The 24645-nt window shown below is 45.4% G+C and overlaps 1 protein-coding gene across 1 annotated transcript in view; it reads left to right on the plus strand.

The window, feature by feature from the left end:
• Window positions 1–8407: 8407 nt before the first annotated feature.
• Window positions 8408–24645, plus strand: part of FAM163A (family with sequence similarity 163 member A) — a 118023-nt gene continuing 101785 nt past the window's right edge. The window contains exon 1 of the mRNA XM_053391294.1: window positions 8408–9522. The gene's annotated coding sequence lies outside the window, so the exon portion shown is untranslated. The remainder of the gene's footprint in view (window positions 9523–24645) is intronic.

Raw genomic sequence — 24645 nt, forward strand, 5'->3', positions numbered from 1 at the left:
TCACCTGAAGCATATGTAACCTGAAGCGTATGTAACCCGAGGTACCACTGTATATCTCTCAACCGGTGATTTGTTGTCCCTTAGCAGGCAGGAAAGGTCCCAGCCCACTAGACAGGTATGCACATTTTTAGTCCCGTTAGAACCAAAGGGGGTTTGGGATGCATAACTCTGAGCTGGATCATGGCCAGCATGTGCCTAAAACTCTGGGTGAGAAACTCCTGTTAATATTTGCATTACACTTGAATATGTTTGAGACTTTCAAAGCAACAGAGGAAATCTCCCCCCAGCTGCCTCACCTTTGCAGAGCTCCAAATGTGTGTTTATGAACGGAAATGCACATACAATCTAAAATTGGGTGGGAGGATCTGGATTGGTGGAGGTATTTTGGGGGAGAATCACTGGGCACGGGAAGGGTTAAACAGCCCTTTCTGATGTGAAATACTCCCTGCATTTTCTGCTGGCCAGCAAATACTTGTCTGCCAAAGACCTGTTGGTTGACATGAGGTCCAGTTGCACCCTGAGATAATTTTCACCCACAGGGAGGGTCCAGGGCCTCCTTCAACCAGTTTGTTAGATTTGGCATTATGGTTTTGTCCTTGTTTCCCCAAAGTTGTGCAGTGCAGATCTTGGCAGAGCTGAAGAGAAAATAAGGAAGATCTAATGTGGTGTCGTGTTGGGTTAGGACCTGGGACATCAGGTTTCAAATCCCTGCTCAGCCATGAAACTCACTAGGTAACCTTGGGTAAGTCACAAGCTTTACTTACCTCACAGGGTTGCTGCGAGAGGAAAATGGGGAGGAATAGAACGACACACACCGCCTTGAGCTCCTTGAAGTAAAGGTGGGATATAAATGCAATAAAGAGATACTAAATGAAACCATACAGCAATTTAACAATTAAATCTACTTTCTAGCCCAAATGAAGGATAACAATTCCTTCAAACAAACAAACAAACAAAATTAAAATGGTTTGTGTTAAGTTGTGGGTGAACATATCAGACGGCACAGCGATTCTTCAAACAGCTCTTGTTTATTCACAGGCCAGAACAGAACTGAACTGAAAGGTTCAGCCAGCCTGCTTATATAGAGCTCCACTAGAATGCAACAGTAACCATTTTCTGTAACTATCCAATCACTGAACGTCACTTTCGATCCCTTATTTGCATATGTGGACCTGAACTATCTACAGTATCCCCCTGCTGGCCCAGGGTGAGAACTTCAGTACATAACAGTTTGAGGGTGGAAATACTCTGTTTGCATTGCAGCCTAATCCTGTGCATGTTTACGCAGAAGTAAGTCCCACTGGGTCCAGTCTTAGATGGTTATTCAGCAGGATAAAGAAAGCATTTCAAGGGTACTGTTGTCAACCACACACTGCTAGCAGGCGGCTTCCATTTATTGCCATGAAGCTCTTATGCTAAGGAGGAAGGTTGCACTGCATCCTTCCACCTTCATCTTTATAAGATTACACTGAAGGACATTTCAGTGAGACTTTCTCCCTAGTAGGTGTGTGTGGATCCCAGCAGCTTCGATTCCCCCACCCCACCCCTTCCAGCAGCTGTTCTAGGCTGCAGAAAATCTTATATCGGGTTGCTGTCCTGCAGCAGGATTCTTAAGATGAAGTAGATAAACAACTAATGGAAATAAATGCCTGTCAATAAACAAAAGCCCAAATTATTTTATTTATTGTTTAGGATATTGCTAGCAGAATGAAATGCAGAATATGATATAACCAGCTACCTTGAAAACTTCAGAGATCCGTAGAGAGACTGGCAGCTTCTGGGAGAATAATTTAAACATTCCATTCTGGTAACGTATTAACATTTTAGCTAATGAGCACATTGACTCATGCATTTATTTAGGGGAACCTGTGAACCTCCTGATGTTCCTGGACTCCAGCCTCCACCAGCTTCAGCCAGCATGGCCAGTGGTCTGGGGTGATGAGAAGATGACCTTTGATGTGGGACCTTTGATGAGAAGATGACCTTTGATGCAGGGCCTGAGCCAGCCAATGGTTCAAGCACCTTGCAGTTCAGTCTTAACCATGTTTGCTCAGAAATAAGTGACTGGGGGGGGGGTCTACTTTCCCCAATATCAGCTATGCACAGAATTGCAGCCTTTATCTGAATGCAGAATTAAAGCATTCTAAAATTTATACAGATATGAAATGTGCCAATAGCCCACCATAAGCGACCAAAAAGCTGGCTGGCTATTGGCAGCTGTTGTGTCTATGTAAGTCAGATTTTGTTATGTTGTCTGCAGTTATTCCATTATTTCTCTGGTCTTCTGTGTGTATGTGTGTTTGTGTGTGCATGTGCAAAATCTCAGATGAACACACTCCTCCTTTCCTGTTCTTAAAAGAAATCTCTCTACAAGTACACGGAATGCCAGCCAATTTTTAAAAGACAGCAACCCCCAAAACCTTTAGTTCTTCTAATTCTTTATTACCCTGCATTTTCTGTAGTTCTTCACACCAGCACAAAGCAGCTATGAACTGCTGTCATCCTGATTTAGTAGTTCTCTGTGTTTTTCTGGCACTCGCTTTGACTGGTAGGAAATATCTCTGCAAGTGCCTGAGTAGCTGAGAATGAGATCCTATGGCTTTTAGGAGTAAAAATGATGAAATATGTCCTGGTTATCATCATGTGCTTCCTCCCCCCCCCCCCGCACGCACAGACTGCCTTCTTGGCAGTAGAAGATACAAGTGTTAGCTAAACCATTTGAAACTGCGAAGGAGAAGAGGATAGAGAATGCTAAACTGTGAGGAACTACAACTAGACAGCATTTTTAAACATATCTAGAGGTGCCAAATGGCATGAAAGGCTAGCAAAATATTAGGAATGGATTATGCTGCCAACATATGCCCATTCATCACTCCCGAGATGACTCAGCCTTATGAAAGGTGCATTTTAAATATGGCTGTAGGCTTTAAATGAGATCAGTCAACAAATGTAACGTAAAGTCTCAGCCTCACTGAATGAAACTGGGGTGGCGCTGTGGGTTAAACAACAGAGCCTAGGACTTGCCAATCAGAAGGTCAGCGGTTCGAATCCCTGCGACGGGGTGAGCTCCCGTTGCTCGGTCCCTGCTCCTGCCAACCTAGCAGTTTGAAAGCACGTCAAAGTGCAAGTAGATAAATAGGTACCACTCCAGCGGGAAGGTAAACGGCGTTTTCGTGCGCTGCTCTGGTTCGCCAGAAGCGGCTTAGTCATGTGGGCCACATGACGCGGAAGCTGTACGCCGGTTCCCTCAGCCGATAAAGTGAGATGAGCGCCACAACCCCACAGTCAGCCACAACTGGACCTAATGGTCAGGGGTCCCTTTACCTTTACTTTACCTACCCAATCAACTAAGGTTATACAGTGGTACCTCGGGTTAAGAACTTCATTCGTTCTGGAGGTCCGTTCTTAACCTGAAACTGTTCTTAACCCGAGGTACCACTTTAGCTAATGGGGCCTCCTGACGCCGCCATGCTGCTGCCACGTGATTTCTGTTCTCATCCTGAAGCAAACTTCTTAACCCAAGGTACTATTTCTGGGTTAGTGGAGTCTGTAACCTGAAGTGTTTGTAACCTGAAGCGCCTGTAACCCGAGGTACCACTGTAGTTGATTGGTTGTGGACCAATTTCATTTAGTGATGCTGAGAGTTTAGGTCAATCATAGGCAAACTCGGCCCTCCAGAAGTTTTGGGACTTCAACTCCCATCATCCCTGACCACTGGTCCTGCTAGCTAGGGATGATGGGAGTTGTAGTCCAAAAACATCTGGAGGGCCGAGTTTGCCTATGCCTGGTTTAGGTTACACTTGCTTGGGTTTGGGGGATATCGTGGTTCCATTAGGATAACAGGGGTTATGATTATATGTGGGTGTCCCAGATAGTGGCTCAGGTGTTTTATCCTGCCCTTCTAGAAATGTGCTGCTTCTCCCCATACACAATTATTTAGGCAGAGGTTTTCAACCTTTTTGAGTCCATGGCCCCCTTGATCAACTACATTCTTTCTGCAGCACCCCTGTGGGGCTCAGGAGCCCGGTTATGTCACCCCTTGCCTGCAGAGCTGGCAGCCTCTCTCTTTTTTTATATATAAAATTTTTTATTGGTTTTTCAACATATAGTATAAGACAATACAAACAACAAACACTAACAAACAAACATATAAACAGGTATAATTTCATAATTTTTTTCATATACCCAATTTCAGCGACTTCCCCATGCCTCCCTTTTCTGCATCCCTGTTTTAAACTTTTTTCAGCAACCCCTAGTCTAAATTACTTATAAATTCCTTTCTATAACCCTTTTCTTTCCTCTTTTCCAATCATATCGCTGCAAATCTGCTATTCTTTACCCATGACATTTTAACACTCAATAATTTTACAAGAATTTTTAAGATAAAGTTTAAATTTCTTCCAATCTTCCTCCACCGTCTCTTTCCCTTGGTCACGGATTCTGCTCGTCATCTCTGCTAGTCCCATATATTCAATCACCTTTGTCTGCCACTCTTCCAACGTGGGTAGTTCTTGTGTCTTCCAATACTTTGCTAGTAGCACTCTTGCTGCTGTTGTAGCATACATAAAGAACGTCCTATCTTTCTTTGACACCACTTGGCCTACTATGCCCAGGAGAAAAGCCTCTGGTTTTTTGTGAAAGGTACACTTAAGCACCTTCTTAATTTCATTATATATCGTTTCCCAAGAGCTGGCAGCCTCTCACCCTTTTTCAAACACCCTTCCTTGTAGAGTGTTCCCTCAGCCTCCTCTCCTCTCTCCTTGAGAGTCATCTGTGCAGCTGCTGCCCCGGTCTCTGAGCTGCCCCCTTCTGCCCCAAAGAGAGGTGCTTCCTCACACTGCCCCAGAGGGGCCTGGGACTTGTCTGTCCATTCCCAACAACAAGGACTGGTGGACTGGCTGGCTGGGTTCCATCACCCGCTAGCATGCTTGCTCCAAGGTGGCCTCAGTTTCTGGCAACCAGCACCCCCTGGCCAGCCCCAGAGACACCATTCGCCTGCGGAGCTTGTAGCCAGGGCTGCTGCAACGAACAGCCATGCAAGCCTTTGGGAGGAAGAGATGGGAGAGTGCATCAGAGAAGGGAGGAAAGGAAAGAGAGACAGAGGCCAGTGTTGCCCACGGCACCTCTGATCATCATTCAAGGCACCCCAAGGTGCCTTGGTATACTGGTTGAAAACCACTGATTTAAGAATGTATAAAACCAGTTCAAATATGTGTTGGAAATGTAAAGAAAAAGAAGGGACCTTCAATCATATGTGGTGGGACTGTAGTAAAATTTAAAAAATTTTGGGAAATGATATATAATGAGTTGAAGAAAATGTTCCAACTAACATATGTCAAAAAACCTGAAGCATTTTTGTTAGGGATTGTAGGAAAGGACCTGCCAAGGAAACTGAAAAATATCTTTATGTATGTGACAACGGCAGCAAGAGTCTTAATAGCACAAGGATGGAAGAACGAGGAAATCCCGACCAAAGAACTGTGGCAAGAAAAATTGATGGACTACGCAGAACTGGCAAAACTGACACACAAACTACATGACAAGGATAACTGTGATTTTAAAGATGAATGGGAACCCTTTACAAAGAACTTAAAGAAACAACAAAATGAACTGGACTCCTTGGCAGGTTTTGAATAAACATTCACAAACTTTTTATTGATAATATCTAGATAGATAAATTAAGGATCTGTACAGTTTTGTAACATGCAGAAAATAACATATGTTGATAAACCAGAGAGGAGCTGAGGGAAGTCCGGGGGGAGGGGAGGGGGGATATATTTGGGGGAAGAGGGAGGGGGAAAATAGGGGATTTTTTTTTAAGGATGAAATGTTTTTTGATAAAATGTTATGTTGAAATTACTATTATATATATATATATATTAAAGAAAACCACTGATTTAGGGGATCATGGCTTCCCATTTTTCCTGCCTTGCCAAAGAGCTGGCAGGGGCAGGCCTTGGTCTTTCACATTTCAGTGGCACTGTGTGAGCCCAAAATTTGGTGCCCTCCCGCCTCTGGCCTTCCATTCTGCTCAATTCACTATGTGATAGTTGCAATGTTCTGCGGTCGCTGGAAGGAGGGTTAGCCTCTCTGCTTCCACTGCCTCCAAACAAATTAAAAGATGCTAGTGAATGAGGCAGACATAATTCAGGTTAAAGTAACTCTTCCTAGTTAGCTGGTTGTCAGTTATGTGCAGGCTGGGCTTCTAGCTATGATGTCAAATGGACGGTGGTCGTTCCTGGAATGTCTCTGGAGAGGCTCCTTTCCCACTCTGCCTTAGCAAAAGGGCAGAGTTAATGAGGCAGTACCCAGCAACTATTTATCATTCCTCTGGCATGATTTCAGTCTCAGCCAGAAGAATTGCCCAGCTGCCCAACTTAATGTGCAGCATTGCCTTTGTATCAAGGAAAGAAGCGATGGTGCTGCCAGCTCTCTTTTGGTGATCTTGAGCTACAATCTGGCATGGCCGGTGCTTTTTCCATTTTGCGTGCCTGTTTTAGGAGCCTTCAAGCTTTATGATGGTCTTTCAGAATTATAGGCCTAAAAGTGGCTGGAAGGCTGTTTAGAAGGGTCACAAGCACTATAGATTCTTGGCGTACGGACATTAAACTGCTGGCACCTCACATTGTAGGGGTAGGAAAGTATATTGCTTGAGACCTGGGAAAACTACTACCAATCAAAATAGACCAGGCTTGCACTTTATGGCACGCTGAGCCAAACTTAGCCCACTAGGGACAATTGAGCCCACTAGAAGCTAAATTAAAAAATACCTGTTTTTGCTCCCTTTTAGGAACTGTAGAAACAGGCTGCTATCAAACACCTGGAAAACCACCAGCACATAATAATAATAATATTTTTTATTTATACCCCGCCCTCTCCAGCCAAGGCCGGGCTCAGGGCAGCTAACAAGCAATAATAAAAACAAGTTGAATGATTACAACTTAAAACAAAATGAAAATACAACATTAAAATATTGAAGCATTAAAATATTAAAATGTAGCCTCATTGCAGGAGGAGAAGGAAAAGAAAAAAGAAAGAGAGGGAGGGAGGGAATCAAATTGGCTCCAAGCCAAAGGCCAGGCAGAACAACTCTGTTTTACAGGCCCTGCGGAAAGAAATCAGATCCTGCAGGGCCCTGGTCTCATGAGGCAGAGCGTTCTACCAGGCCGGAGCCAGAGTTGAAAAGGCCCTGGCTCTGGTTGAAGCCAGTCTAACTTCCTTAGGGCCTGGGACCACTAGGGTGTTGCTATTTATGGACCTTGAGGCTCTCTGTGGGGCATACCGGGAGAGGCGGTCCCATAGGTACGAGGGTCCTAGGCCGTGAAGGGTTTTAAAGGTCAAAAGCAGCACCTTAAATCTGACCCTGTACTCTACCGGTAGCCAGTGCAGTTTGAAAAGCACTGGGTGAATATGCTCCCATGGCAGAGACCCCGTGAGGAGCCTCGCTGCAGCATTCTGCACCCGCTGGAGTTTCTGGGACAGCTTCAAGGGCAGCCCCACGTAGAGCGAATTACAGCGAATTACATGACTGTTGGGCTCACTTCAGCCCACTGTGTTTCAAGGAATGCCTAAAGTAGGCAGTGCTGAGCTAGACTTGGAACCAGTGCTCTGGGTCCCTTTACTGGCCTGGACTGGGGAATTGAGAAGAGGCCAGTATTAGATGGCTTTAGATGCCACAGTGGTACTGTGGGGATAAAGCCCAATTTTACCAGCCCCAAACTCTTTGGATAGTGTCAGCCACTACTAGAAAGGAAGGAATAAACAAAGGAGATTTGTAGCCATGCTCTTTCACCCTGCCTCTTTGGGGAATCAAAGCATTCTGATTGGATGGGGCTTTTCACAGCACGAGGGACCTTTGAAGGGATACCAGGGATGTAGTCTATTCCATAGATAGAGATTTAAGCAGAAAATAGCAGGCTTTGGTGTGCAGATTTAATATGCTCAAAAAGTCTGATATATTTGGCAAGAGGATAATAGAGTTGCGAGTGCACGTACTAATCTCTCTCTTTTAATACTATGACAAGTTTTCATTTGTTCGCTTAATCTTTCCTATTTCATCCTTTTGGGAACGTTCCATGGTACCTGAGCCAAACGGCAGGCACTGGGTCACTGCTTCCCTCTGCTTTTCCTCCGCCGCCCCCTGAAAAAAGATACTTGACGCACACTAGTGACCCGCTGTTGGGTGTGCAGCCAGAAAAATATGGGGCATTTTGATTTCAAAGAAACATGCGCGATCCTATAGGCACGTAGCGGATGCACAGACTCAAAGCAGCCAGCTTTTCTTTCGCTTTCTCGCATTGTCTTTATCCTGTTAATAAGAGAATCCGTTTATTTTGGTCCAGGCAAAAGGTCAAAAAAATAATAATTAAAACCCGGCCAAGCGGACGTAAAGCTTCATTTGCGATGATTGAGGCGAAGGATCAGGATGCGCGCCGCTGATGAGCGCCGACTAATGAGGTTAGAAAAGGATTTTATCCCCAATAACGAGCTACTGGAGAGCTTTCAGCACCACGGACAGCAGCCAAACGGAGGGCCGGAGCTGCCTGCTTAATCGCATTCAGCTGGCGCTCGCAGCAACTCCTCAGTTAGCATCTTTTGAAACGGACTCCAGAGGGGAGTTGGCAACCTGCAACCTGTTGGGCCAAATGGGCTCGTAGCTCCCGCTCTCTTTCCTTTTGAGCTCTGCAGCTCAAGCGAAATCTCTCGGGGCCTCCTTCCCTCCAGAGGCTCCACCCTTCGGATGCTTCTCAGTCACCGAGTCGGAGCAGAACTCGAAGTTTCCGTGTGTGTTTGTGTGTGTGTTTAAGCAGATGCTGCAGCTTTTTGGAGGTGGAAGATGCTCTGCAGCGCCTTCTGCCCTCTTTGCCCAGCTGAGCTGTGCTCAAACAAGGCGGCTGGCAGTTCTTAGCAGGGGCTCGCGAGGTCCCTGAAACCCAACCTGGGAAAACGCAAACCGCTTAGCTTTCTTTCCTTCCTTCCTTTTCAAAACGTCTTTTTAAACGTTGCATTGTTTCGGCGAACTTCAGTGATTTTGCTCTCCGCGCATCACAGTCTCTTAAACGGGACTGTTTGGAGCTGGCTGAAAACTCGGGGAGTCATCCCAGCAGATTGAGATTGTGGCTTCGGGCTCCCGCTGATCGCACCCCACATTTACCCCCCCCCCCACACACATTCGCATGCTCGTCTCTCCGCCTGGCATCTCGCAGTGCGCGTGGGCGGAGGAAGGGGGGTCCCACTCCCCTCGGCAGAGCATGAAGCATCGGCGCCCCCTGCAGAAGGGGGGGATCCAGCACACGCTTTTGGAGAGCCCGGCCAGGAAGCACGCCAGACGCGCCTCGGCGAGAGCTTGAGGGCGCGTGGTGCGCCACCTCCCTCCTGCCCGCGCCGCTGCGCTCCCGCCGCCTCTGCTGCCAGTCTACACACTTTCCATCCGCCACTGCCTTGCCTGCTGGAACCAGGGGTGCTCAGACCCTCGCAGGATAGGCAATCGGCCCATCCAGCCAAAACAGAGACGCCTCCCAGGTAAGTTGCTCTGGAATCCACGTTCGCCTGGGTGCATGTGTGTGTGTGTGTGTGTGTGTGTGTGTGTGTGTGTGTATTTTTCCTCTGTTGCGCCCCTGCCTCTCTGAAAGATCTGTTGGAGGGAATCTGCAGCGAAGTGGCGGCACTGTGGGCTTTGTGACACGAGGGGAAGGGAAGTCCGAAGGGCATTTCCCTGTAAAACGGCGCGAAGGGCTTGCACAGTGTGTGTTTGTGTGGTGTGTTTGTGTAGTGATAGGGTTGGGGGACCGACCCGTCCTCGCTCCCTCCCTTTTGCGTGGAGACTCGCGGCGCTTTTCCACCTATCTCCAGCTGCCATGGTCTTTCGTTTTGTCGGCTGGAGTGACACTCCACCGCCACCCCCCTCCCTATGGAGAATGGTCACTCGGTTTCCCCTAACATCCCGCCCCTTCTGAAGACAGCTTGCTTGTTCTGGGATCCACGGATCTGGCGCGATCGCGCCTTGAAAAACAAACCTGTGCGGCTCGGAGACGCCTTGAGGCTGCTTAGCATTCAGAGGGGTCTTCGCAGACCGAAGCTTTCTTCTGCTCTCTGCGCCCTTCCAGTCAGTTCCTGAAATATATATATGGATTTGTGTGTTTTGCTTTCCTTCCCTCTGGCTTTCCTTTGTTGGAGAAGGGTGTCTTTGTGCTGGAATTCTGCCAGTTGGGGGGGATGCAATGCAAATAAACACAAGATTGCTGAGTTATGCTAGGGCTGGTTCCTACCCGCTCCCTTTGACAGACCTCCAAGGCGTTTGGGCTAATTGAACTCTGTTACATTTCAGGTTTCTCTCTCTCTCTCTGTAAAAATTAGAAGGATCCTAAAATTGGGAGAAAAGAGGGTAACTCTTTGTAGCAGTCTCTGTAAACGAAGCTGGTCCTTTTGCTTGTGAGTTTATGGGTGGTGGTGGAATGAAATCCAGGCATCACATATAACTACAGAGGGGAGCAATTCAGTATTTTGTTTTTGAGTTACACTCAGGGGTTCCTTTGCCCTGAAGGGGGGCAGGCAGAGTGGGATTTCACCCACGAGGCACACTTCCTTAAGAAGTTTTCATTGAACATTCATTACAAAGGGGCTTGTACAATCTACTTCTTGGTGGATTGTATGTGATGCTGATGAGCAAGAGCAGAGCACACTCTCTGTGTTTTTATTTTCTTCCTCAGGCAGCAAAGTATCTCAGCTCAGCCCCGAGTCTGTTTTTATGTTGAATCCAGTTAAGTTGTTGGTGTGTTGTAGTCACTAAAGAGACCACATTTAACAGCTCTGCACACAAACTAAACCGCACCTGATTCTATCCCAGTAGTCATTACTATGGGATGTTAGGGGGGACAGTCTTCGTCTTTTGCGATCCCTCGTAGCCAAGTAAGATGGTCTTCCATGAACACGGTCTTAACAGTGAGTCCGTAAGTGACTGGGGAGGCCAGTTCTGGATCCACACATCCTTCCACGGTTCGGACATAGGTTTCCAGGGTGGGAGTTGATCATGGTGAGGGTTTGACAAACATGCCTTCCTCTTAGCACGTTTCTCCCTTTTGTCCTGAGTTTGAGTGTCTTCAAAGTCCATGACACCTTTGGTAGAGGCTATTCTCCAGTTGGAGCACTCGCAGGCCAGTGTTTCCCAGTTGTTGGTGTTTCTCAAGGCAAATCTAAAAAAAGTCTTTAAGCCTCTTTTGTTGACCTCTGGTGGGGGACATGTCATGCCCCTTCTGGGGGTAGTTTGTTCACATTTGGTTCCCACCTTGCACTCAGGTCTCACCTGTGGCTCCTAGAAGCATGTGACAGAGGCCACACCCTGAGAACGGCTCCAACAGGCCAGCTAAACCACCTGAGGGTAGCTGATGTGTCTCAGACCCTCAGTGAGTTAGGGACTTCTTCTGCATGCAAAGGCAGGCTCCAGCAGATTGAGTGGACAAGACCAGTCATGGGTCCAATGGTCAAGAAAGTGGTTTCTGCATGTGAGAAGAGGGAAGTGAGTTGGCAGATGGGGCTTGCCAACCTGGGAAGGGAGCCCATCTAGGGGAAGGAAAACTCTGATCCTAACCTCCACTGCCTTGCAGGATATCATCGAGAGAAGAAAAGGTTAAGGAGCAGGGCTTTCTCCCCCCTGTTCAGTTCCAGCACCTCTCAGGTGGGTAATGCCAACTTTCAGGTGGGTACCATAGGTGCCAACTCCCTGGGGCCCTGGGTGCCCAAGCACCCACAAAATTCCACATGAAGGCACTGTGCACCCACAGATTTCGATGCCAGGGCCACGCATGCTGCATGGCACCCACGACGGCCCAGGCACCCATGGTCGCGGGGCCAAGTTGGCACTCCTGGTGGGCGCCACTGCCATTCTAAGGAAATGAGGGAGGTGTCTGTGGTGAGTTCCAGCACCTCTTTTTCTAGAAGAATAGGAGTGAACCCTCCACAAATTCAGGGTCCCTAAGTTGTATGCCTCCTTCTGGCAACTCTTTCAAGCCAAGATCGTGCAAATGTATTGCTCTGTGTGGATGCACCCACAAGTAAGATAAGAGGTCTGAAGAAAGAAAGCTTTCTTTGGGTTTAAATGGTGGGATGCCTGAATCGCAGCAAACATGAGCATCTTAGGTGAGGCAATCCCTCCTGTCTGAAAGGAGAGGAAGGAGAGAGGCCTCTTCTTAGAAAGCACAGGCTTGCAAAAAATCCCAAACATCTTTTATTATTATTATTATTTGCTTGTTGAAGAACCGAGGACACACTTCTAAGTCAGTTAATAGATTCTGTAAATGTATTTATATTTCAGGGTTTTATACCACAACATGGATACAAAAGAAGGTAAAGCCATTAAAAACAGGACTGGCTACTCAAAGTTTTTAAAAGTCAACCTCTTTCATAGAGCAGCTCTGTGTGAAGTGTTGCCTGTGGATAAGCAGTTTTCACGGCTCAGTCTATCCTTAAAGGAAATGTATACCATAACTTTCTTTTGAAAGGAATGTCTGCGAATTAAAACTCATTATCTTGCTGAACAGAGATCTTGGGTTGCTGTCACCATTCAGCAGCCTGTAACTCGTTCTGGCGAATGTACCCTTCAGTCCTGAAAATTGGAAGGGGTGAGAGTTAAATGATTATATCTCTTAATAGTGTTTATAGCGGGGAGGGCTCAAGCTGGCAGGGGGAAGGTTTCCCTGGAAATATTTTATTTGTTTCCTTCTCCACATCCGTAACAGAAAAGCACACTCTGTACTGCATCGTGCTCTGCCTAGCCTGGTCATTTATATCACTCCAGTGCACAACTCCATATAATAATCTCTGTCTTAGGCTTATCATGGAATTCTAAATGCTGATTCTTGCAAAAGAGCACCTCTTCTTTCTTCTTCTTTCTTTGGCGATCACTTGTAGCCGATTAAGATTGTCTTCCATAAACACGGTTTTAACAATGAGTCCATAAGGGACGGTGGAGGCTAGTTCTGGATCCACACGTCCTCCCACAGTGGGGACTTTGGACCTATGAAAACATTCACCATATATTCTGGCTGCTATTTCTCTCCACAGTATTCATTGTGCATGATTCTGATTGTGTGTGTGTGTGTGTGTGAGAGAGAGAGAGAGAGAGAGAGAGAGAGAGAGAGGGGACTTTCAAGCATATTTTAGAATATTCTCTGTCTGCTGAGATAGACAACTTTATCTGGAGAGAGGGGTTTTTTTTTTAGCTGTAGTGTGATGCCAGTTGTAGGGCTTCTGTTATAGAACAGCATTCGGGTTTGCTCTGCAGCCAGGCAGCTGCTGTGATTAATATAGCAACAGAAAGCTTAGGTTGTGGTTCTTTGACTGAACATCTTTACTAGCAGTTTAAGGATTGTAATATACTTTGTAGGTAATTAGGAAAGAGCTTCACTTTGCAATAAAGCTAAAGGTTAATGATCAAACGGATTAAACAAATGCCGATGACACCTAAGGAGTATACCTGCTTTCACTGTGCGTAATAATAATCTGTAGTTACACAGGTCTTCACTTTAGCCAGAGATCAGTTTCAAAATACTGTTTGTTTGACTAGTAGCCTGCAGCCAAAGAGCTGACTAGTTGGTTCAAATCAAAACATAAAATGTATTCTCTGTGACATATAAAAGTGGTGGTGGCAGTGGCTTCTCTTGAGACTTCATGCTGCTTCTCCTTACTTCTCAGTCATCCGGAGCAGATCACAGGTGGAGCAGCCATAGCAATGCCACTGCTTGGAGTCTGCCGCCTAAGGCAGCTGCCACAGGTCACCTCATGTGTGGGCCGGCCCTGGCTATATAGCATTACACAACTAGCTGACTGTAGGTGACTCCTGTGCAAAAGTCAATTACCTAGGGTTGCCATATTTCAAACAGTGAAAATCCAGACAGAAAAGTATTCCAGATATGTTTGGGAAATTCTTGGCATATGGCAACCCTACAATTATCTTTTGGAACTTTTCTGGGCAGCCATTTGTGGTGTGTTGAACAAGGAGTAGCACGGGCTGTTTCTATGCGACCGGTGTTGATTCATTCCATTGTATTTCTAACTGGCTGCATTTAAAATCTGAATAAGAAGCGAAGGTCAGGGAGAGGAAAGGTTACATTTCTTTGTTTTTCTTTCCCCCCTTCCCCCTTCCTATTTATTTTTGCCCACAGGGTCAAAATCCTCCCAGGTAGGGACAGCATAATTCAATCCACGGTCACCTTCCCTTAGCAGGCATGAGTAAATTATGGCCTTAATAAAAAACTGTTCCTGGGCAAGATAATTTAATATCGGGATGTTGCTCTTGTCAATTTGCTGTTGACTCTTATGTGACTAACTGTTGGACTTCAACCAGCGTTCATTTAGAAGAATAGGAAGCAATAGGCAATCTCTTCACTGCAGTCTGATTTTTTTCTTTCTCTCTGTGTGTGCTTGTGTCAAATTTGACAGTGGAACAGTCTCCAACGAGAGGTAGTGGAGGATTTTAAGCAGAGGTTGAATCATAGAACTGTGTCATTGGAAGGCACTCTGGTCCAAACCCCTACGGATCCAGCCACTTGTCATGTATGATCCAGCTGAGATCCCTACATTTCAGGGGGTTGGACTAGATGACCATCAGGGTCCCTTCCAACTCTACAATTCTATGATTTCTTCCCCAAGCAATTTCACAATTTGAAGGTCAGAATCCTCAACATTAATGGGTTTGCTCCTGAAATGAAATATTTAACTTGGCTCCGTTACTGCCTCTTCCTTGAAAGTATGTTTCATGCTTCATTTGCCAGTGATGTTAAGAGATTTCATGCCATATTTTTTCTTTCCTCTCAGCTGGAAATCTGTAAAGAGTGTGTGCACACACTCATGAGACATGCAGAGGTGTGTGTGAGTGTATGTACAAATATGTTCAGTGACCATATGATGCATTCATCTGTGTGTACTTGAATCTTGCTGTACATTTTTTCACCTGTTTAATCTGCTTCAATGTGATACTATTTCACTGCAGAACTCCCCCCCCTCCCTGTATAAATGTGAATCTCCTGGGCAGTATCAGTGCCTAGTTTTAACAGAGGCCAAGGAAACAGTCATTTGGCGTGTACCTGTCAGTTGACTACTTTTTTTTACTATGGTCAGGTATTTCAATAATAGGTACTGCTGCGGCAGGAAGGTAAACGGTGTTCCCATGTGCTCTGGCTTCCGTTACGGTGTTCTGTTGCAGAACAGCAGTGGCATACACTGAGAGGAAGAAAGTGGTGGTTGGTTCAAAACAACAGCAGAAATTTCAGAGGAAGACAGTGATTTTAAACAATGGTAGAGGTTTGAGTAAAGTGCTGTGGAATCCTTGATGACTCCACATCCTTTCTGTCACATGAGGTAGCTGAAGAATGGAAGTGAGAGAAGTTTGAGTACAGTAAGACAGGGGAAAAGGCTGAAAGGGGGGGAAGTGGATGGTTTAAACCACAGTTGAGGTTTGAATGAAGCTTGTATGGAATAATACTGAGTGGCCATGTCAAACAACAGAGGTTTGGATAAAGCAGGAGTGGAGAGACACTGAAGGGAAAGTGCCATTTAAAACAATGGCAGACAGAGGGTTGAGTAGTAGTAGTAGTAGTAGTAGAAGTAATAATAATAATAATAATTAATAATAATAATTTATTATTTATACCCCGCCCATCTGGCTGGGTTTCCCCAGCCACTCTGGGCGGCTTCCAACCGAATCTTAAAATACAATGGTCTGTTAAACAATAAAAGCTTCCCTAAACAGGGCTGCCTTCAGATGTCTTCTAAAAGTCTGGTAGTTGTTTTTCTCTTTGACATCTGGTGGGAGGGCGTTCCACAGGGCGGGTGCCACTACCGAGAAGGCCCTCTGTCTGGGTCCCTGTAACTTGGCTTCTTGCAGAACAAGCAGAGAGTGACACTGGGGAGAGTGGCAGTTTAAAATAAGGTTTGAGTACAGCAAGAAGGGATTTTGGAAAGCCTCTGATCTGCCAGCTGTTTAGTGTTGGCTTCTGTGTGGCACCCATCTCTGCTATTTATCTTTGTTAAAAAACAGTTTTAAAAAATGACAACAACCTGTCTGTGACTCTCCATCCCAGCTTTACTCAAACCTCTGCTGTGCTTTAAAATTGCCATTTTCCTCTCAGTAATATTCCGCTCCTACTTTACTGAAACTGCTGCTGCTGTTTAAAACAGCCACATTTTTCCGTTCAGTGTCTTTCCCTTCTCACTCTACTCAAACTTCTGCCTCTTTCATTCCTCAGCTGCCTCATACATGTGAGAGAAAATATGAAGAGCCCTCAAATATTCCACAGAACCTTCACACAATGTATTTAACTCGTGGCACAGTGCTTCAACATGAAGTTCCAGATTCAATGTACAGTGGCACCTCGGGTTACATACGCTTCAGATTACATATGCTTCAGGTTACAGACTCTGCAAACCCAGAAATAGTGCTTCAGGTTAAGAACTTTGCTTCAGGATGAGAACAGAAATCGTGCTCCGGCGGTGTGACAGCAGCAGGAGGCCCCATTAGCTAAAGTGGTGCTTCAGGTTAAGAACAGTTTCAGGTTAAGAACAGACCTCCGGAACGAATTAAGTACTTAACCTGAGGTACCACTGTAGTAATTTAGAAGATATATTTTATTAACAAGCAAACACCCATATATGTACAACATTCGTAACTGAACTAGCTGCATAACGGAACAAGCTGACAGCTTGGCTCTTCAGATACAACAACATATATAATCATGGGTAAAGGTAAAGGTAAAGGTACCCCTGCCCGTACGGGCCAGTCTTGACAGACTCTGGGGTTGTGCGCCCATCTCACTCAAGAGGCCGGGGGCCAGCACTGTCCGGAGACACTTCCTGGTCACGTGGCCAGCGTGACAAGCTGCATCTGGCGAGCCAGCGCAGCACACGGAAACGCCGTTTACCTTCCCACCAGTAAGCGGTCCCTATTTATCTACTTGCACCCGGGGGTGCTTTCGAACTGCTAGGTTGGCAGGCGCTGGGACCGAGCAACGGGAGCGCACCCCGCCAAGGGGATTCGAACCGTTGACCTTTTGATCGGCAAGCCCTAGGCGCTGAGGCTTTTACCCACAGCGCCACCCGCGTCCCTTTTAACCTGAGGTACCACTGTAGTAATTTAGAAGATATATTTTATTAACAAGCAAACACCCATATATGTACAACATTCGTAACTGAACTAGCTGCATAACGGAACAAGCTGACAGCTTGGCTCTTCAGATACAACAACGTATAAAATCATGGGGTGTGGGCCCAAAAGAGGCTGCATAATAAGAGAGAGGATGAGCCATGGGCGTGGAGAGGTCTGTGTTCAAGGGAGAGTCGAGAAAAGCAAGGAGCAGATAATGAGTGGAAGTAAAAATGGAGGTGCAAAAAAGGAGGGAGTGGGAGGCATAAAGATGAAAGCGGAGGCATGAAAATGTCTGCAGAATTGAAGGGATGGTGTATTTATAACTGGGCAGAAGGTAAAAAGAGGGCTTAGTAGCTGCAGTGTGTGGGACAAAGAGGATGCAAGCCGTCTGTGTGCAAGGAGGGGTTGCACAAAAGGAGGGCGAGGAGGCATGGGAGTGAGAGAGATAACCGGTACAAAGTGGGGCTTCAGAATAGAAGGAAGAAGTGGCTTCAGAAGTGAGGTTGGGCTGTCAAAAAGTGAGCTTAGGTAGTTGGAAGGGGTGGGGAAAAGAAGCTCTAGAGGGTTAATGTGAAGGGAATAGCAGGGGATGGATGAGGCATAATAAATGATGTCATGGCTACAAAATTAAATAAATGACCTAACGGCTGCAATATCCAACTTAATTGTTTTGTTTTTCTTCATCCTCCCATCCCTTGCTTTGTGTAACATCCAGCCTGATGAAGAATTCTAGAGAGCGCAAAAGCTTTTCCTCTATTTTGTGATGGTTTGTTCAAATGGAAGTATTGACTAGCTATAGATTTTTGAGGGTTTCCCCTTTATGGACCAACATGCTTGCTTTTTGCTTTTCCTGTTCCTGAAGGTGTTTTGTCACTCTGTGTAATGTATAATATGTAATACGTACTGATGCTATACAACTTAGCTGTGATTGCTAACACATTCCTGTGTGTTTTATTCAGAAGTAAGTTCTACTGTGTTAATTGGGTTTACTCTCAAGTAGGTGTGCCTTGAAATACCCAGACTACCATCAGCTCTCTCTGTTGTTGCCCTGGGCTCTGCCTACCGTTAACTATGCTGTTGTCAACTCTGCCCCTCCAGCAACAAGAGGCACCAGCTGCCACAGATCCTGTGAACACAGCTCCAGAAGTTCTGGTTTGCGTCTCCCTCCGTGTGAATGGAAAAACAAACCATGAAGCGGTAGCTTAGCATTCTATCCAAACTCTGGATCGTGGGCTTTTTTGCCTTAACAAACCATGGTTGCTAGGCCTGCAACAAATGCTGGCTCCCCTTTGTGGTTTGTTGATCTACTTCCATGAACAGAAAAGTGAAGCAGAAGGGCTTGTCTGGATGCGGTCTTGTATGGTACAGTAAACCAAGGCTTTGCATTACGTACGACTGTGGCCAATGTGTTAAGTCATTTGGCAGTGATTTCCAGAACTGAACTTACCTGGCATTAAAAGGAGATAAGGCAAATTCCTCCATTGACATATCTCCCAACACCTGGTAGCTAAGTCTGCTCTATTCCGGTTTCTGCCAACCTAGCAATTCGAAAGCACACCAGTGCGAGTAGATAAATAGATACCACTATGGCAGGAAGGTAAATGGTGTTTCCGTGCACTCTGGCACTCGTCACAGTGTCCCGTTGTGCCAGAAGCAGTTTAGCTGTCTGTGGACAAACACTGTCTCCCTCTGCCTGAAAGCAAGATGAGCGCTGCACCCCATAGCTGCCTTTGACTGGACTCAACTGTCCAGAGGTCATTTACCTTTTTATTTTATTTTTTACCAGCTTCCAGGTACACTGATGCAGCAAAATAGCCCAGGTTTCCCACCATAACTTTCTGTGATGCAATATGGATATAACCAATTTGTTCATTGTTGGCAGGGCAGAAGTACTACATCTTATGTGTGTGCCTATTAATATGTAAAACGTGGCCTTTACGCAGGGCGTGGCCTTTACGCAGGGGGATTGGGACTGGATATTTAAGGGCAAAGACGTGCTGAAGTAGAGACAGCCTCTGCAAATGCTTTATGGAAGCCAGAAAGGTGTTGTAAGGATCATCAACCAATAGAAAGGCTTTGTTGATATCATGAGAAAACTCACTGGATATATGAGGCCACTTTGAAAGGGAGATTGCGTAGCTTCCTGGACTGCCTGAAATGACCAGAAAGTTGTACGTTTTCCGTGTGGAAAGTGGTACCTATTATATTTTTAGTTACCGTATTTTTTGCTCTATAAGACTCACTTTTTCCCTCCTAAAAAGTAAGGGGAAATGTTTGTGCGTCTTATGGAGCGAATGCAGGCTGCGCAGCTATCCCAGAAGCCAGAACAGCAAGAGGGATTGCTGCTTTCACTGCGCAGCGATCCCTCTTGCTGTCCTGGCTTCTGAGATTCAGAATAGTTTTTTTCTTGTTTTCCTCCTCCAAAAACTAGGTGCGTCTTGTGGTCTGGTGCGTCTTATAGAGCGAAAAATACGGTATTTATTGAATTTATATCTTTCCCTTTCTCTTGAAGGAGCCCAGGGTGACATACAACCATAGATAAATGGAGGTGAACGACAGCTGATTTTTATATTTTCTTTACAAATGGCACTGGTAGTCAATGTCAAATTTTTGGCGTCATGAATTAGCAAATGTTTTAGAATTCAAAGGACAGAAGTGTACCGTAGTTGTATGATGGATGGTGTTGCTGGGGGTGATGATTGATAGTTTTGACTGTAATCTTCTGAAGTGTCCTTCTCATCATTCTTAATAACAAATGTTCCTGATCATCCTCTGGAAGTGTATCTAACCAGTGATGAAGAAAGATTTGGAAATGTGGAGTTTGAAATATAATAATAATAATATTTTATTTAAAAATGTTATTTATGCCCTGCCCTCCCTGGCCAGAGCTGGGCTCAGGGTGGCTAACACTAGTAAAATTACAATAAAAACATAATGGGGTGTGTGGAACCAATTTAAAATACAGGTTAAAATACAATTTAAAATGCAGCCTCATTTTAATAGTAGCCCATAGATCAAAACCATAAGGGGAGGGAAACATAAGGGTCAGACTAAGTCCAAACCAAAGGCCAGGCAGAACAGCTCTGTCTTGCAGGCCCTGTGGAAAGATGTCAAGTCCTGCAGGGCCCTAGTTTCTTGTGACAGAGCATTCCACCAAGTCGGGGCCAGTACTGAAAAGGCCCTGGCCCTATTTGAGACCAATCTAACCACCTTGCAACTTGGAACCTCCAAAGTGTTGTCATTTGTGGACCTTAAGGTCCTCCACGGGGCATACCAGGAGACGCGGTCCTGTAGGTATGAGGGTCCTAGGCTGCATAGGGCTTTAAAGGTCAAAACCAGCACCTTAAACCTGACCCTGTACTCCACCGTGAGCCAGTGCAGTTGGTAAAGCACTGGATGAATGTCCTTCAGTTCAATGAACTCCTTCAGTTCAGATTTTGATGCTGCATTGCAAGCCAAGCTCAGATCTCTTCAGGCCCAGTTCATAAGAGGGTCTTCTCCTGTCATTGACAGTTTCCTCCATGGGCAAGCAAGCTCGTTTTGGCAAAGGGGGACAGGAAATGAAGGGCCGGCTGTTGCCAGTTTTCCCAGCACAAGACCTTCCTGCTGGTGCCATGATCAGTGGAGAAGGAAGGCAAGCAGGCAAATTTCGGGGTCTGTGGGAATTAACAGATTGGGAAAAGTTCAGAAAAGGGCAACTGAAATGTTCAAGAGGACGGAGCAGCTGCTCTATGCAGAAAGGTTACAGCATTTGGGCCTTTTTAGTTTGGAGAAAAGGTGAGTAAAAGGAGACATGATGGGCAAGAGTATTGTTAGCTCAGAAATGGAAACAAGAAGAAATACCAACGAAAGAAGAATGGCAGACAAAATTAATGGACTATGCAGAATTGGATAAAATGACAGGAAGGATTCGAAACCTGCAGGACCAGAGATTTACAGAAGATTGGAAGAAATATACGAATTATTTGAAGAGCAACTGTAATCAACAAATTATGCTAGTAGGACTACAATAGTTTTGTAAGGAGAAATATATGAAATATTGCAATGAAGAGAAAGAAGAGAGATATTAGTTATGAGACTTAAATGTAATAGTGAAAGTAAGAAATGTAAATTAAGTGAAAAGATTGGAAAATTTCTAGATGTGATTGATGGAAGTCATAAAAAAATTGTATAAGATATAAAAGTATGTTTAATTATTCTTGAAAATGATATGTTAAAAAACTAATAAAAATATTTAAAAAAGGAGACATGATGGACTTCTATAAAACTATGCATGGCATGGGGAAAGGAGCTAGAGAAAAATTGTTGTTTTTCCTGTCTCTCTCATAGAAGTTGTGGATGCCCAATGTAGCTGAATGTTGGAAGATTCAAGGCAAAAAAAAAGAAAATGCTTTCTCCACACAGTTAAAGCAGTGTCTCCTTGCTTGTGGAACTGTCAGGGTTGGAGTCAGGCGTAGCACAGCAACCAAAACAACAAATCACCCAAGGCCAGTGCAGTTGGATCTTTATTCAATTAAACAAAGCACAGCTCAGGCCTAGTGGTCTCTGCAGTTCTTTCTAGGAGGTCTTGCCCCACTGAAGCACCTGCCAGGACTGGCGGTCCCTGCCTTCCCAGTGCCCATCGAATCCATCATCGTGTTCTCATCATGGCAAAACAGTTGCCTGTAGAAGACCAGAACTCAGGATATGAACTCATGAGCCGTCTCATCTCCTGTGGTTTTCAGAAATTGGCCTTGCTGCCTCCAACTGCAGAGGCATAGCCATTATGGCAAGTGGCCTCCGTGAATTTGTCTGTTCCTCTTTGAAAGCCATCCATGTTGGTCGCCCATCCCTGCCCCCTGGAGCAGTAAGCTCCATAGTTTCACTATACCCTGTGTAAAGAAGCACTTTCTTTTATCCATCTTGATTTCCCCAGGATTCAGCTTTATTGGATGTCTAGTGTAATGAGGGAGGAAAACTTTTCTCCATTCATTTTCTCTGTGCTGTGCATTTTTTAAAATAACGATACGATAATCTTTATTGGCATTATCCCATACAGAACAACAAAATTGGAAAATCTACACCAGACATTCAGAAACCAACAAGCCTGCTATCCCAGCCTGGTTAGCCCCCTAAAAACTGTGATACCCCATAATTAAATACAATATACTCCCATAGAGACTCCTACACTGTGTTTAAAACCAAAATCGCATTTGAATAGAAACTGTTTCTCAGGCAGCTAGTCCTAGTCTTTATAACCCTGTACCTTCTTCCAGAAGGCAGAAGCTGGAAGAGATCATTTCCTGGGTGTGCACTATCCTGCGCTATCTCTGCAGCTTTCTTATGGCACCTGGTAGCATAGATTTGATCTAAGGTAGGGTTGGACTTCAGTCATGTCTCCTTTTCCTCACCTTGTTGTTGTTTAGTTGTGTCCGACTCTTTCTGACCCCATGGACCAGAGCAGGCCAGGCACTCCTGTCTTCCACTGCCTCCTGCAGTTTGGTCAAACTCATGCTGGTAGCTTCAAGAACACTGTCCAACCATCTCATCCTCTGTCGTCCTCTTCTCCTTGTGCCCTCCATCTTTCCCAACATCAGGGTCTTTTCCAGGGAGTCTTCTCTTCTCATGAGATGGCCAAAGTCTTGGAGCCTCAGCTTCAGGATCTGTCCTTCCAGTGAGCACTCAGAGCTGATTTCCTTAAGAATGGAGAGGTTTGATCTTCTTACAGTCCATGGGACTCTCAAGAGTCTCCTCCAGCACCATAATTCAAAAGCATCAATTCTTCGGCGATCAGCCTTCTTTATGGTCCAGCTCTCACTTCCATACATCACTACATCACTACTCACCTTATCTTATACTAAAAAGTTCAAAATGTTGCAACCTTTCTTCATAGGGGAGTTGCTCCACCCCTTTGGGTCATTTCAGCTGCTCTTTTCTATCTCTACAATATCCTTTTTGAGGTGTGGTGCCCAGAACTGAACACAGCATTCTGAATGTGGTCGCACTGAAGATTTATATAATTACATCAGTTTTATTTTCAATTCCTCTCCTAATGATCCCTTGCATGGAAGTTACCTTGGCACACACTGGGTCAACATGTTCATTGAGCTTAACAGGACTTAGCTTCCTCCTCTCCCAGACCCTGTTTCCCCCCTAAATCTGCTCTGGAGAGTTTGGGGAACCCCCCAAATACTTTTAGGGAGGTGTGAGGGGAGGAGGGGGAAATTCCTGTTGCACAAGTGGACCTCATCTCCCCCCCCAAATACCCCACATTTCTATATTGAATTCCAACTAACATCTGCAGGTAAAGTTGCACAAGAGCAGAGGCTGGTTAAAAACTACCAGTGCCCCAGCTGAGCTGCAGGATGAGTATTTTTTTCCATTAGATGACAGCATTCAGCTTCCACCTGGAGTGTAGAGAAGAAGAGGAAGAGTTTGGATTTGATATCCCGCTTTATCACTACCCGAAGGAGTCTCAAAATGGCTAACAATCTCCTTTCCCCTTTCTCCCCCACAACAAACACCCTGTGAGGTGAGTGAGGCTGAGAGACTTCAGAGATGTGTGACTAGCCCAAGGTCACCAACAGCTGCATGTGGAGGAGCGGGGAATCGAACCCGGTTCACCAGATTACAAGTCAACTGCTCTTAACCACTACACCACATGGCCCCTGAGACACTCCTGAAAGAGGCTTGTGTCTCTGGGCAGACATGCTAAGGTTGTTTGGTTACCTCCTCATTTAATATGGAAGTGCAGTTTCATCCAGAATATGGAACTGAGATCAGCACCTTTGAATAATGAACCAAGGACCGCATAATTAAGGGACTCGAAACCATTTCCTCCAGCTCATAGGCCCTATTTTGATTTACAAGTTCTTCAGGAATTAGCCTTGCTCTTTTCAAAGGTTTATCTCCCCCTCTGGCGCAGTGCACATGCACAATTAATATAAACTATCATTGGGTGCCACTGAAAGAGCCGCAATTACAAAACTTCAAACAGAAATATTACCACCCAAAAAGGTGACAGTTAAATATGGAGCCATATCAAAAAAATATTTCACAGCCGTCTAGACATCCGCGACTGCATCCCTTTAATTTGATCACCTACTATTTTAGGGTAATGCCGCTTCTTCACTAATGGAAAAGTAACTGGGGCAAAAAAAAGACCCCCCAAAACCTCCTGCTAAGGCCAAAGTGCACATTATATATTACAGTATAGACAAGCAGGTGTATTGAGTTATAAATGGCTAATGGCAGATTCAGTGTAGAGCACAGTAAAGGTAAAGGTAAAGGGACCCCTGACCATTAGGTCCAGTCGTGACCGACTCTGGGGTTGCAGCGCTCATCTTGCTTTATTGGCCGAGGGAGCTGGCGTACAGCTTCCAGGTCACGTGGCCAGCAGGACTAAGCCGCTTCTGGCGAACCAGAGCAGCGCACGGAAACCTTTCCGCCAGAGCGGTACCTATTTATCTACTTGCACTTCGTGCTTTCGAACTGCTAGGTTGGCAGGAGCTGGGACCGAGCAACGGGAA

Source organism: Podarcis raffonei, chromosome 6, assembly GCF_027172205.1.
Source record: "Podarcis raffonei isolate rPodRaf1 chromosome 6, rPodRaf1.pri, whole genome shotgun sequence".
Lineage (NCBI taxonomy): Eukaryota > Metazoa > Chordata > Lepidosauria > Squamata > Lacertidae > Podarcis > Podarcis raffonei.